The 14,244-nt window shown below is 36.2% G+C and overlaps 1 protein-coding gene and 1 long non-coding RNA gene across 3 annotated transcripts in view; one reads left to right on the top strand and one right to left on the bottom strand.

The window, feature by feature from the left end:
* Positions 1-14,244, top strand: part of GPC6 (glypican 6) — a 709,793-nt gene that overhangs the window by 333,165 nt on the left and 362,384 nt on the right. The window lies entirely within an intron of this gene.
* On the bottom strand, positions 5,997-12,677 carry LOC111944853 (uncharacterized). The gene is made up of 3 exons (XR_002871428.2): positions 12,124-12,677; positions 10,801-10,847; positions 5,997-9,038 (listed from the first exon to the last, which is right to left on the bottom strand). It is a non-coding gene; the product is annotated as an uncharacterized LOC111944853 (long non-coding RNA).

Genomic DNA, 14,244 nt, shown 5'->3' with positions numbered 1-14,244 from the left:
CACCAAGGAAAGTTTAGACTGGATGTTAGAAAAAAATTATTCAAGAGTTGTCAAACGCTGGAACAGACTGTCCAGGGAACTGGTTGAGTCACCATGTCTGGAGGTGTTTAAAAGATGTGTGGAAGTGGCACTTGCAGACATGGTTTAGTGGACTTGTCAGTCCCTGGCTAGCCGTTGGACTAATGATCCTAAAGGTCTTTTCCAGCCCAAATGATTCTATGATTTTAGTAATATTTCAGTTGTCACCATTTGTACAGTGCCTGTAACAGTCAGGTCCCCTCCTCTGGAGGTATTTAAGCACCAGGAGAATTTATGTAGTTGTTCATGGTAATTATAGAAGATGTATGCTTAAGAAAGCACAGTGCAACTCTTGCACAATGCATGACCGAGACACTGCCAGTGGTAAAACAGTAACAAACAAATGGGGCAACAGCCTTGTTTTAATGTACTACATTATGAGATGCGAAAGATAAGCCTGAGTGCAAGTAGATAAACAATCCAATACTCCACTGGGATGTGGAGTGCATCAGAGACAGAATGCAGAGCAGATCCTTCGAGATAAGAGTCATCTCATCATATTTCTTGAGTCTCAGCAGAAAATGAAGAGCAGTATGTTTAAGCATGCAGACAGATAAGCTGAATTTAGAAACTGTTGATTGTCAGCAAGTGGATAAGGTAGAAATGCGAAAGTAGGGAGAACATGATATTCTCATGTTCTCCATTCACTAAGGTAAAAGAAAATCTTACCCTATGGCTATGTTCATCTGAGAAATGCATTTATTGTTATTAAATGCAGTCTTCATATATATAAATGCAGTCTTCTTCATATATGTGAAACCCTGCAAATATTCACAGACTAACTGCACCATTTTGGTATATGGCAAATTAAACCACACCATATCTAGTAATAAAAAAATTAAACATTTTATTTAAACAATTAATTACATCACTATTTATGAGATACATTTGGGAGCAAAAAACCTACCAGTCATACTTTGCATTTTGCTGCCTTTATTTTTAGCTGATACTTGTGGTAATCAAATACCACTTCAGAATATTTTATTGGTTTCATGAAATTCAGGGGAAAATTAAATCAGAAATTACTGACACTTCTTCACATTTTCCATGTCATTTCCTCCATAAGAAGAAATCTGAGACCATCAGCTGTTAAAATGACCTGCATATGATAGAATTTTTGAATGGTTTGGGTTAGAAGGGAATTTAAAGATCTTTTTAGATCATCATATCCATAGGACCCGATACTTATTTCCAGTAAGACACTGCAGATTATTCTCACATAAAAGGTTAAACAAGTGCATAAGTGTTTGCAGGAAGAAGGTATTAAGATGTTCACTTCATGCACCCTGATAGCAAACCTTGAAGAAAAATGAGACAGAAAAATTCCATTCTTTAGATCTTGCTGCTTATTTGGCAGTTTTTAGCTGTCAGCTCACACAGCCAGGCTAGAGAAATACCATCAAACAAAGGGAGAGAAATCAGCATTATAATTATTTGGAATATTTTTTTATCAAAACTTTAAACAATCAGGACCAATGTCTCACTGATAATGTATGAGTTGGCTCTTCAAGGCTGAATGCACTTTACTCTCAGTGATATCAGAAGGTTACTGAATTACCTGCCTTTTGCCATAGGTTTGGAGAACAGTTGCTGTGCCTCAGGTAAGACATTGTTGACATTCTTGCATGTTAAAGCCTGCAGATAATGCTTTCAACCCACTGCACAACAGAACTGATCACACAGTCCATTCTCACCTGCAATTAGCAGTTTCCTCATCTTAATTTCTCTCCTAAAACATTTTAGAATCCCCAAATCCACTAAGCAAAATATCTTTATTTTTTTATTTTGAAAATAAACAGAGGAATTCAAAAGCCTATGTAGAAAGGGGAGGTGCAAAAGCTCAGTGCAGATTGCCTCTGATTCTAGAAGGTATGATAGGATTTTATGTAAGTATAAATATTTGCACTGCTTTTCTTGTAATCAGATCACAAGTGGAAGATGGATCCTACCTCCTACATTTCTGCCTTTGGAGTTCTCATCTGAACAACAAAACACAGTAGTGTGTATCAGGCTAAAATGTTTGATTTCTTAATTGCTGTGAAGGACCCCTCTCTCTTGGTACATTGTACAGAAAGCATTGCAGCCCTCAAGTATTTTCCATTTATCTCAGTGTCCTATTTTTATTGCTTCGTTTGGTCTGGTTTTGCTTTGAAATCAGTCTTACAAAATATTCTTCTTTTCTAAATTAAGCTGTGACTTTCTCTTTCCACATCTACTTGACAGAAGAGGTTGAGAACATTGGTTGATTTGTCTAATGAAATATCTAGGTAACACCATGCTAATCTTTCAAAACACATCTTGTGAGTCTGCATTTGCCAGATGAGATTAGCTTTCCCTTTGTGTGCACTACCTGAGCCACCACAAATACAAAAGCATAACCCGACTGCAGGCACCAACTAGTCTGTGTAAGGCTGCAGGGTCTAAACATAAAAAGACTAAACCCAGGGCAGCTGGTGGGGATTTTCCTAGAGCATTTACAGCCCTCATCATGCTAATATATTGCAAAATACTTAACAGCTTTATAGGCAGCACACTTTTTAGACGCAGAGCAGAAATCCCCGGTATATGAGAAGATGCCATATAGTTTGTGATAGCAGGAATGAGCTCAGCATCAAACCACTTTCCACACAGCTGTACCCACACAACTGTGCAGCTACACCCACTTCAGATTCAAGTATCAAGACACAAGTATCTTGTAATAAGCTGCCATCAGAGAAACCGCCTTTCCTCTTTAATTAAACATGAAAAAGAAAAAATATCTCTAGTCTTGCAATTCCGATGTCCTACAGATTTTCTAGAATAAAAATCCTTTCTACTCCACATTTTTTAGGTAGTAATGCTGATAGTCATTACTGTAAAAGGTTAACTGAGAAAGACAGCAGCATTCACTATTCCAATTCTGTCTAGTTTCCTAGAAGACTAAATAAATCAAACAGATGCAGAAATGAGACAAACAGAGCAGAAAATACAGCATCAGTTGTGAGGGCTGAATTGCGCATCACTGATTTTGAAAGAAAGACAGGTATTACACACAATCTAGTCAGCTAGTCTGACACTTGACAAACTTGTGCTAGTGTCAAACTCTTTGAGAAATTTTCATTAGCTGCCTTTCTAGTCATAAGCTTATTGCAACTGAACAAAAATAGAACATTTTGAGAGGCTAAGGCTAGCAGACTTGCAATGAAATGGATTAGAGCCCATAATCTGCTATACACATCTGTTTTGACATTGCCTGTTAACAAAGTGTGACCACTCAGTGTGTAGCTGTGGTAGCTGAAAAAGAGATGTTTCAGCCATTAGCAAGAAACAGAACCCAGTATGCTGAGTGTTTCTAGCCCCTATGTCTATGAAGAAAATCTCTACTCTTTTAGTATTGTATTATTTATCACATCAATAAGTCACTGAGTTGGTGGATGCAGTTGTACAGATCTCTGGCCAACTCTTTTTCCCTTCTTGTTTTGCTTGCATGGAATTTTACACATTTTCCACTGCTGTGGTTTTCAGGCTGGTGGAATACATATTCAGAGTTGCTGGTGTGGCTCTGCAACTGGAAAGGTTTGAAGATGAGAAATATGAAAATATGTAAATATGAAAAGGATACAGGAAAGCAAGTGAAGTTAGGAACCTAAGCATCACATTTCAAATAAAGCTGGAGATCTGACTGAGGCAGGGAAAAAGAAGCAATCCTCTATGTGCTTTTTTGATTTTGTTCTGATCAGGTCACTTCTTCATGTGAGGGTGAGGAAGAGCAGTGTTAGGTTGGGAGAAAAGAGAGAAGAAGAAACTCCAGGAGGTGACAGGATCTCTGGGTAATTCTCATTCCTTTACTGTTAGATTATAAAGCCTGATGACTGGTACAGTCCCTCATCCTTTGTTCACTTGTTAGATCCTATATTTTATAGCAATTTAAAGTAACACATTTCATAGCTATTTGGTGATAGATAAAAATTTAGTTTTGGTTTCATATTGCAATTGCTATCTGACTTTATAAATTACTTAATGCAAATAGATAAGTTGGAGATTTCTGTTAATTTGGACAACTAAAATAATAATTTTTCAAAAATATGGTCTCCTTTAGTGCTCTGCTGTGAATTTCTTTACAGCTTCATTTGAATAAAGTTAGACACCATTTCCTCTGTAGTCTCTCTGAAAGACTGGGAAATAATCCAACCAAATGCAAGATAAAACTACTGAACAAAAAATAATCTCGAGTTTAGCATTATAATTAGGTCAATGTAAAATTGACACAAACCCAGCATAATGACAGCCCCTAGGTATTGGATTCAAGACAAAAAATTATGCCAACAGAAGAATGCTTGCTCAAACTGAGAAAGAAGGGAGAAGACACCTAGAAGAATATTCTTCCTGTACTCCAAAACACCAAGCCACCAATTCCTGCAAGAGGTCTTGCTGCCTTGACAGGTGAAAAGTCCATAAAATCCATAGTTATAAATTATATAATAATTATATAAATTATAAAATTATAATTATGCCATTATAATCCCACTGCTGAAAATAGAAAGGAATTCTCATTGAGTAATGTAAGAGAAGCCCCTTTGTCAACTGGAGACAGAGGTAGACTGATGAAAAAGTTTTTAGTTACTTTATATGATATACCCCACAGGTCCCCAGAGAGGCTATTTGCAAGCAAGTCCAGACTACTTCCAAAAATGCAGAGAAGGGAGATACTACTATTTGCAGAGAAGAAAAAAAGCTGATAGAAACCTGCAAGAGTTATAAGGAAACTATCAGAGGGAGGATTGAAATTGTAGTGTAGAAGAAATGTTTTAATTGTTGTTCTGCATGAACTAATAGTCAGTGAGTCTGAAACTGAACATCAATGTCCTTTATTTATTTTTTTAATTATTTTGGCATTTCGAATTCTTGTTTCTATTACTTACAAACATTTTATGCAATGGATCTTAAATATATATAATAGTCCTCATCATTGTGTCAGTTTATATAATATTATTAAAAAATAAATTAAAAAAAAATAATGTCAATTATTTTTGACATGACAGAATATTTTGTGACTGTTTTAAGAACCTCTTAACACTAAGAGTCTGCTGGGATTAAATGTAGCTTTTAGCTCTTCCCCAAATACACCCTAGGCCTGTTGTGTTTGAAACCCCAACTGATAAAATCCCTCTCCACCCAAGCCTGAGATTTGCTTAGGAATGCACTTGATCTTTCTGCTCTCCTTGATATTGTCTCCAGTTGCAAGCAGTATTAAATTCCCTCTGTAAAATCAGTAATGATAAAGGAAGCATGCAAACATGCATCACCCATGGTTCACTCCAGTGAAGCACCCTGTCCTTCTATTTTCCTGGGCATCACTGCCTTAAATCTCAACAACTTGAAGTGCCATGTCATTAAGGTATCAATCTGCCTCCTTCTGTTTTATGGACACATGTAAGATTTGTGGACAATAAGGTGAAATCTATAAGTAGAGATTCATGGTGAAGTCCAAGGAGAAATAAATTAAAAAAATTGAGAATGCCCAGGGTCAAAAATTAAAGAGACAGAAGTCAGGGCATAGAGAAAAAGGTTTATCCTTAAAGTAAACAGTAATTCCAGATTTTCTGGTTTCTGAGAAATGAATGAAATAATTGAATCTCTGGCTCACTACAAGATTTATTACTCCAGTAAACATATAGAAACAGATTTTGGGGAAAAAAGTAAAAATCAGTAATAGCTTATTCCTGTTTCTGTATTCTTCTTTCTGACAGCTGGAAAAGCTGTCTACTCTGTGTCCATTAGTGAATTGAATGTATAATTAATTAGCTCTCTTAGCTTGGAAGAGATCACCTCTTTCTGTGACAGTTTTGATCGAAACAAACCATCACACCACTAAACAACCTCCTGCAGTGAATGATTAACACTCTGAATTATAACAAAGCAAAGGAAAAAAACCAGTATGTTTTTCATACCTTTAGCTTAGCATAGCCTCAGCTTATAGCTTCTTTAATAGCAGGACTGTATTTCTGTACTTGTAAATACTCACAATTTTGACAGAATCATAATGCATAATTTGCTTTTCGTTACAAATATTAAAAACTTTTCAAAGGTGTCAGAAATTTTATTGGACACTTTATTAGTGTTAGAGATGGTAAACAAACCTCAACATTTTAATACTTCTGTTATTTATTTGAAACAATTGTATTGTGCATGAGTGGTGTAGGGCAGTATCTTTTCACACATTTCAGTATAAATGCATGCTAGCTGTATTAATGTATAGCTACTCAGAGCTAAAATTACGGTTCTTTGCTTTTTGTTGGTTTGGTTTTGGTTTTGTTAAAGGTTAGTATCTTGGTGTTGACTTCATACCATGTGTTCCACAACATTTTAGAGGCATAAATAATGTAAAAAACCCTCAGATATAACACTATTGTCTCTGTTCAACGAGTTGAAAAAATAATCTTTCAAATAATACATTTTAGTAGTATTGTGTAATTCATGTATTATGTGTCAGTAATTTATGAATGCTCACCTATTTATGAAATATGACATTATTTTCAGCTGGGAGTTGGAAAATTCAGAACTCTGTTATTCTGCATCACTTTAGCATCTAGACCAGTATTACCATCTTTAAAATTCATTTAAATATTTTGTGGCATTAAAAATAGCCACATTGCTTTTTGCCAGTAAGATAAACCAAGGCAAATATAAGTATATTAAGAGAAATGGACTTCCATTAGAATCTATCCATATTGTTTCATTAATTGGATAAAATATTAAGCATTGCAAATTGTGATGGATTTTAAAAGCTACCCTAAAATAGCAGTATTATATTGCAAATGGTGACATCTGTCCTTCAGACTTCAATGTGTGTAATCTCTAACACCCAAAACGCATTTAATTGAATTCAGCTCAGCAGCTCACACATACAAATTCTGTATTGGCTGAAGTGCTTGCTGGATCAAACCATTGTTTGGCTTGAATTACACATCCAAATATTTGTCATTTTGTTGCCAATTTGTTTTCCCCAGTTCCTTCTAAAATATACCCCAGAAATACTCACCTTATTTACAGGCCTCGTGCCATTTTTCCCATTTCACATCAAATCAAGTGTCATTTACATAAGTTTAAAATATTTGCACTTCTTGAAATTGAATTTTACTACATGATGTGACTCTGTAGAGCCTTATGCAGTGAATAAAATTGTGATGTTCAAAGTTAAGTTATACATGCCACATGCTATGGCATACTGATAGCATCAGGCTTGGCATTTGTTCTTGGGGAGGAATAACAATAATTCTGTTTCCTGACTTGTGTTGGAGTCACTGCTGTGCCTATCAATAGGGAGCTTGTCTAATTATTCTCTGAATTGACATGAGGCTTGGGTTTCCATTATACAGCGGATAGAAATTCACCACAGCAATACTGTAAAATAGAGGCATTATTTCTAGTAATTCGTTTCAATGAAATGGTTGTTCCCTAAACCACACATACCTGCTTCTTACAGTCTAGCATTCCAGTTGCCAAAGGACAGAATTCTGTTTGCTTTTCATTTGTTTACCTGGTCCCATCACACTGATACTTGCAAATATTTGTGAATCAATGGATTCCTTGTTTACAAGCTCTTCCACTGAGCTCAAGTGTAAATCTTCTTATGTGAATCTTGGGCAAATTATTGTACTTTGTGATAAGCATAAAGAATTGACTATTGCTCATTTACACTGCAGTCATCTTACATTACATTAGACATAAATTAAAAATCTCACTTGGGCACTCTTTGAGAAAGTCAAGGTTGTAAGGTCACAGATTTCATGTTGAACAAACCCCATATTAGTTACAAAAGAGAGATCCTGTAGCTGTGCAAGATCTTGTGACTGGGGGTTGTTTTTGAGATCAGCCATTGCCATACAGCATTTGCATCTTGAAACTTCCTTTTAGTATGGTATTTTAAGGTTAATCTGTAGAGAAACTGAGTTTTCTTCAGCTAATTGTTATTCCGTGAATGGTCTCACACTGCTGAAGAATCCTTAATCAAGCAGGTTTCACGTTACAAGTCTGGATGTGAAACAGAACTGGTCAGGTTCGAAAAGGAATTTTAGGTGATTTTCTCTCTCTTCTCAGGACTCAGAATAGGAAAACAGATTATTCTCAATGTCATCAAGGATTGCGACAATTACTGCCAAGATAGATACTTGCAGTGACACAGTTATTGGGTAATGTTACATTATGACTGGGCAATGTACCTTTCAAACCTGCTACAGAAATTTGTGAATTAATGCTCAAATCAATGCAGTAAACTCTAATACATTAATTTGTATCTGGTCTTAATGCTAGAGATGGAATTGGTCCAGGAATTGTTTTGTGCATACTAGAAGGAGCTTCATGACAAAGTTTTGTTTGTTTATTTTAGCTGGAAAATCCAATTAATCTAAACAGAAACTCTTTATTGGTTTGTGCCACTATAAAAAGGCTTTTGCTGGCAAAGCCTTCTCAGCTCCATAGTGGAGTGGTCAAAACAAGTAGTGAGAGAGAAACTAGATTTCATGTCTATGATTGTGGTCTCCTGCATGAGAGGAGAGTACCATGATGAACAGGTTATTCATTATTCTGGATTAGTTTTTCCAGGTTTTTCTGCTGGAACTCTTTCACTTCATGTGCCTAATCAGGTATTTTTTTGAATCAGAATCATCAGTGTCCCAAGTAACTCCCCTGCCTACTGAATTTTTCCTTAGTAAGTTTATCCAGTGTAGATGTCCTTCAAAAAGAGACAGACATAATAAATAAGGCAGATCCAAATCCAGTAACATCATCAAATGGGAATTCCCTGTGAATGGGAAAACAAAACTGGACTTGAGCCAGACAGAGGCTACAGGAAACATTGGTGTTATTCAGCTCATATTGATAGCTGGAGATGGCTCATCCTGCAGTCATCAGAGCAGTGAAGGCAGTAGGAGTGAAACAGAGAAGTTAACTCATGTGGAGATAGCACTGCATGATGATACCTGAGATAGCAAAAATTAAACTCAGTTTAATTCAACACTGTTCAAAATTAGTCCATTTAATCAGGATTCTTACGCAATGCCTTTCCAGTCTTCAGCAATGAGTGCACTAATAAAGATTGCTGGCACATATTATGCCCCCAACTTTATTTCTCCTCCTTCCTTTCTTACCAGTTTGAGGCATTTTTGCTGGCACCCATTGATCAAGATTTTTACTCTGCTCTCAAGCAACAAAATAAGAAAACTTGAATTTTGAGAACTAAAGCTCGAGGTAATCCACTACGTGAGTTTAGCAACCTGACTGCTGGATCCTGGCTGAGCTGCTTCCCCAAATAATGGCTATAGATTAAATGTCATAATAACAGCTGTCAACAAGCAGTGTGCAAAAGAGGGTTTTTTTGAAGTCACAATTACTCGGCAACCTCTGCTTGCCTCGCATACCAGAGTTGCGTTTGATGTGCCGCCTGTTGCCCTCCCACCCAGCAGTGCCGCTGCTCTAGGCACCACACTTTGCAAGATGAGTCATGCAGCTCAGCAAAGCATATTCTTCAGCTGTGGAAATGAATAAAAGTGAGACCAGCATGCTGGCTACACGGGATGTACTAAAACCAGAGCTTATTCAGTTCAGCAGGAAGCTGATATCCTTTGCATTTGGGATTGCTGTTGGCAGGAGGTTGGAAGTGACCACTCCATGATAACTTTTGTCTGTAATTGGCCTTTGCTATCCTGACATAGTTGATCTCAGTGGGAATAATTAATCTTTCACCCACTTAGGATATTGACTGGGTAGTTGAGCTTAGAAACATCATCTACAATTGCTCTGAGTCACAAAAATTCTGGCACAGGGAGAAGTGAAATGAGAAAGGATAGAGGTCTTCTACAGTCATCAATACAAGACCATGCAGGGAAAGAAAACAGTGAATTCCTCTGCTTTCCTTACAGAGTAGCTGATCAAAGTGTTTTCTAAATAGCAGTGTAAAATATTGGGTTGATTAAGATCTAGTATATGAAGAAAAAATACTTGCTCTGTTTAGAAGGCATATGTCTAATATTGAAAGGGGAAGCATGATTTTCCTGGCTTAAAAATGATAAAAGAGTTACCTAAAAATAGGTTGCCTGTAAGATGATTTTTAAAGAAAAATATACAAAACTTGTTACAGCTCCAGTAATGTATTTTCTTGCTTTTGTGTCTCTCTGCATTCAAATGCCATCATTTCAAGATTTTAAAATGACATATAAATCAAGAAATCCAGTATTCTGAGAGTGTCTGATGTGCATGAGGATACACATTTTGACAGTACAGTAAGCAATATTGATTCAGCCAATTCTCAAAAAGCAAATGCAAGAGGAAAAGTCTCCCAAGTGTTGTTTCTTGTGCTCCCTGTGTTCCAGTCTTACACAAGGAAATCCATTTGAAGGTGTGGGCATTACTGCTTTGGGCCCCTGTTTCATTTCCTCAGGTGCTGTAAGCAGCCACAGGCGACTAAGGTAGAAAAGATGTGTTTTTAACCTTTAGCTATTGCTGAATCACAAGGATGAGACCACCTTTGCAGGGAGTGGCAGATCCTTTCTACTGTCTGAAAACCTTAGCAGGGCTTTGGAAATCAGAGCCACTGTCCTTCCACCTGAGCAGATCAGGACACACTGTACTGATTGCCTTCTGTTATAGTTCTTTTTAAGTCTCCATAAGCTACTAGGACTTCCTTACAGACCTAAAAGCAAGAAGGAAAATTGGAGAGGTTGAGTAAAGAAAGAGTTTGACTACCTTCTACTTTTCTAAGGCTTGACTGCATCCAGAAGTCCTCCTTGTACCTATGAGAATTTGGATGGAAATGTAATCAAAAGTTTTCTAAACCAACCGTCCTGTCTGAGTAAATTGGGTTTTCTATACACAGAGTTTCAGGAAAAACATCTTAACAAATAAAATAAAATAAAATTAATTTTTTTAATTTAATTATCATTCAGCTTAAGCATACATGACGGAATGGATTTGACTTAGTTCTCTTCTTTAGAGATAATACACCATTAAATTATCTTAGAATTTAGAGCTGGTCCTGAAGTGAAAATTTTTGTTTTGAATTGTTTTCAATATTTATTCCAATATCATTTTTCATTTAAATTTCTTTCATTTTTATTAACTGAAATTTAGAGTTATTTTTTTAATTAGATGTTACTTTCAACATGAAGTATATTTTTCCTTGATTAGAAATTAGTGAAATATTCAGTACAAATAGATTTTTCACTTTTTTATGTTTTTTGCCATCAAAGCACAAAGGCTTTTTATGCCAAGCTCCAGTCACAAAATATTTAATGAATCCTACAGTAATGCTACAACATGATTTTTTACTTTTTCCTAAGTTTGGTTCTGAATGCATTAATCTTTATATTACCAGGCAAATTCCAAGAGCTTAAGTGCATATAAAATACTATTACAAAGAATTGATATTATTGTCTTTGGTTTCCCTCATTTGCATATCATGGTCCTGCTAGCTGTACTAATAATAACAAATTAACAGACACTGATAGGTTTGGCTTGGGGAGAGTTGTGAGAAGGATGAAAGGTTTTATTCTCAGACCTTACACACACATTTAATTTTTATTTATTTATTTTTAAACAATTAAAAGATTCCTTTCAGTGGAGCGATGAAAGGTTTCTACCTTCTGGATTTTTACTCTTTTGACTCGGCAAGTATGCATAACCTATAGGGGTATCATGAATACCCCTGTCATGGTGGATTCATGTATTTTGTATGTGAAAACCTTACAGTCTTCATAAAGCAATGGGTCATCACTGCAGGAACCACAGAGAACTAAAAATATCAACTAGTGCAGTAACACTAAAAGAACATACAGGGCTATACAGAATTCAGTTATTTCAATTTACAGCATGTTCTACTTCTGCTTCTCTAAGTTCTGATTAATAGAATGTCTAAAAAATACTAGTATTTTTAAACCTGACCAATTAAAGAAAGGTATTTTGTTGAGAACTCGAGAATTTAGCCAGGTTATCCAGGGTTCACATGTAGCTCATGAAAATGAAACTTTACCTCTGATATTTTTTTAAAGTCTTAGCAACATCGATTCTTACCTTTTTGTCTAAGCTTCCTTGGAGATCTTGTTAAAGTTTCACAACTTGCTCCTTCCTCCCTGCTGAGGTTTATTGTTTCTCTGTGCTTTTAACAAATAACGTCTTGAAACTTTGAGGTTTGGGATTTCTCTAGGGCGTGAATTCAGGAATTCATGTTTCTTTCCAAAGTCTTCTCCGTGGAATTCTAGCAACTTGTTGCTATTGCACCTTCATATCTTCCTTTACTTTAAAAAGCAGGAATTTACTTTTATAGGTGCACATTATTAAAGGAAAGAAAAAAAAAGTGCTAGAAGATGAAAGTTAGAAACCAGGTATGCCCTCTGGCCATGTCAAATCTATTAAATCTTCATCATAAAACTAATCTTTTGCTATTTTTCCCCTGAAGCAATAGGCTGTGATCTCATTGTGTTCTATAAACTAAGAAAGGTCAGGCCAGCCTCCCAGTCTTTGGATGAATGAAATCCTAAGAACTCATTTGTGCTTAGGATGATGCTGATTAAGTTAGTGCAGAAACAAACAAGATCTAGCTAGAACAGTTTGAATTTACTTTTCACAGCTGTTTATTGCTGCTTCTCTAGGTAATCATTACCGCCCCCGCAGCTGAGGCCCAATAACAGCTTGTGGGAGTCCTCCCACTCTGTTTCAGGGCAAACCAGCTGTATTAACTTAAGTCACTGTGGGAGATGGCTCAGGCTAGCCCAAATGGTGACTCATTAGTGCAGCTCAATATGGGGATAATGAGGAGCAACTGTTAGACCTGAGAGCTAAAGCTCCTACTGCTGTCTTCAAGGAGAGCACTTTATGGTTCTCAGAGCTACATTGCTACCAAAAATAATGGCTGGAAGAAGTCCTAGAACATCCCAGGTTGTACTGGGAGATGTGATTCTTGTTCTTCAGAGCTTTGGCCCTATAAACAGGAAAATGAAGACTTCTGTGTAGTTTATAGTGTTTTATGTCATAGTGGGTGATACAGTATAATGCAAGTTATTTCGGTTAAAACAGTGGGCCCTCTCTTTTTCTCAACTTCAAAGAAAATTAATTAAAAGAAAATATTTTAAAGTAAAATTAAAATTTCTTAATTGATATTACTTTGGTTTTATAATTGTCTCTCTCCATGCAAATGAAAATTAATGTTGTTTAACAAAAATTAAAAATTGGGCCCAATGCTTTAAAAACAATTTAATTTTATTTTACATTTTTGTCCGTGGGTAGTGCTCATTTTCTGATCAAATTTGGAGTGAAATACAGTCCATTTCTTGTTTTGTTTGGGAAATACCCAACTTTACATAAATGAAAATACATTTTCTTTTTCACGGTACTGCATACTGTTGTTGAATGCTATTAGACATAGCCTTCACTATCAAAGACATCTATATTGCTAAATAAGAGACCCAGGAAATCAGCTTGACTATTCAACCCCAGTTGATTGCCACCATTTATTTTTCAGGGCAGTCTTCTGATATCTTTAGGCCCTTTTTAACTTGCTCTCTCTGGTACTCTTAGGTGTTGTGACCACAAGACTTAAGAACAGCAACTGGTTTCTTTTTCTTTCCTCATTAAATGCTGATATTTTAGTATAAGTGAATGACAGAAACTTTGCGATCAGTTTATTAGACTACTTGTGTATCTGTTTATTAAAGGTCAGCTATGCCCTGTCATACAGTGTCTAACCATATTTTTTATTGCAGTTTCCTGAAAATCACCTCTTTCTTGTGACAGGCATTGCCTCTCTATGTGTGAAATTATTACTTACAGAGAACAAAAAGGAGGAGGTGAAGCTCTTCCTTAGGTCATTTGTGTGGAGCCAGGGACAGATGATAGCTCTTTTGACTCTCACAAATGAGGAAGGATATGCAATCTGTGCTGTAATATCATTACTTATTATTTATTATGTGAGAGAGACACCACGCCTCTGGCGGATGAAAGATTGAGTTGCTGCCAGGACTGTCTTTCCTCTGGCCATTGCTGAAGGGCACATATTTATTTCCTTCCAGGCTATTTTTGTCACTGCTTCCTATGCAAGAAAACTAGAAAAAGATACCTGAAAAGTTTCTCCCATGTGATCTCAAAGAACACTACAAGGAAGATTTCTTAATTCCATTTATAATGACTGAATTGCAA

This window comes from Cyanistes caeruleus, chromosome 3 (genome assembly GCF_971803275.1).
Source record: "Cyanistes caeruleus chromosome 3, bCyaCae1.hap1.1, whole genome shotgun sequence".
NCBI lineage: Eukaryota > Metazoa > Chordata > Aves > Passeriformes > Paridae > Cyanistes > Cyanistes caeruleus.
Note: the sequence above shows the minus strand (reverse complement) of the source record. Positions and strands in the feature narration are given on the sequence as shown.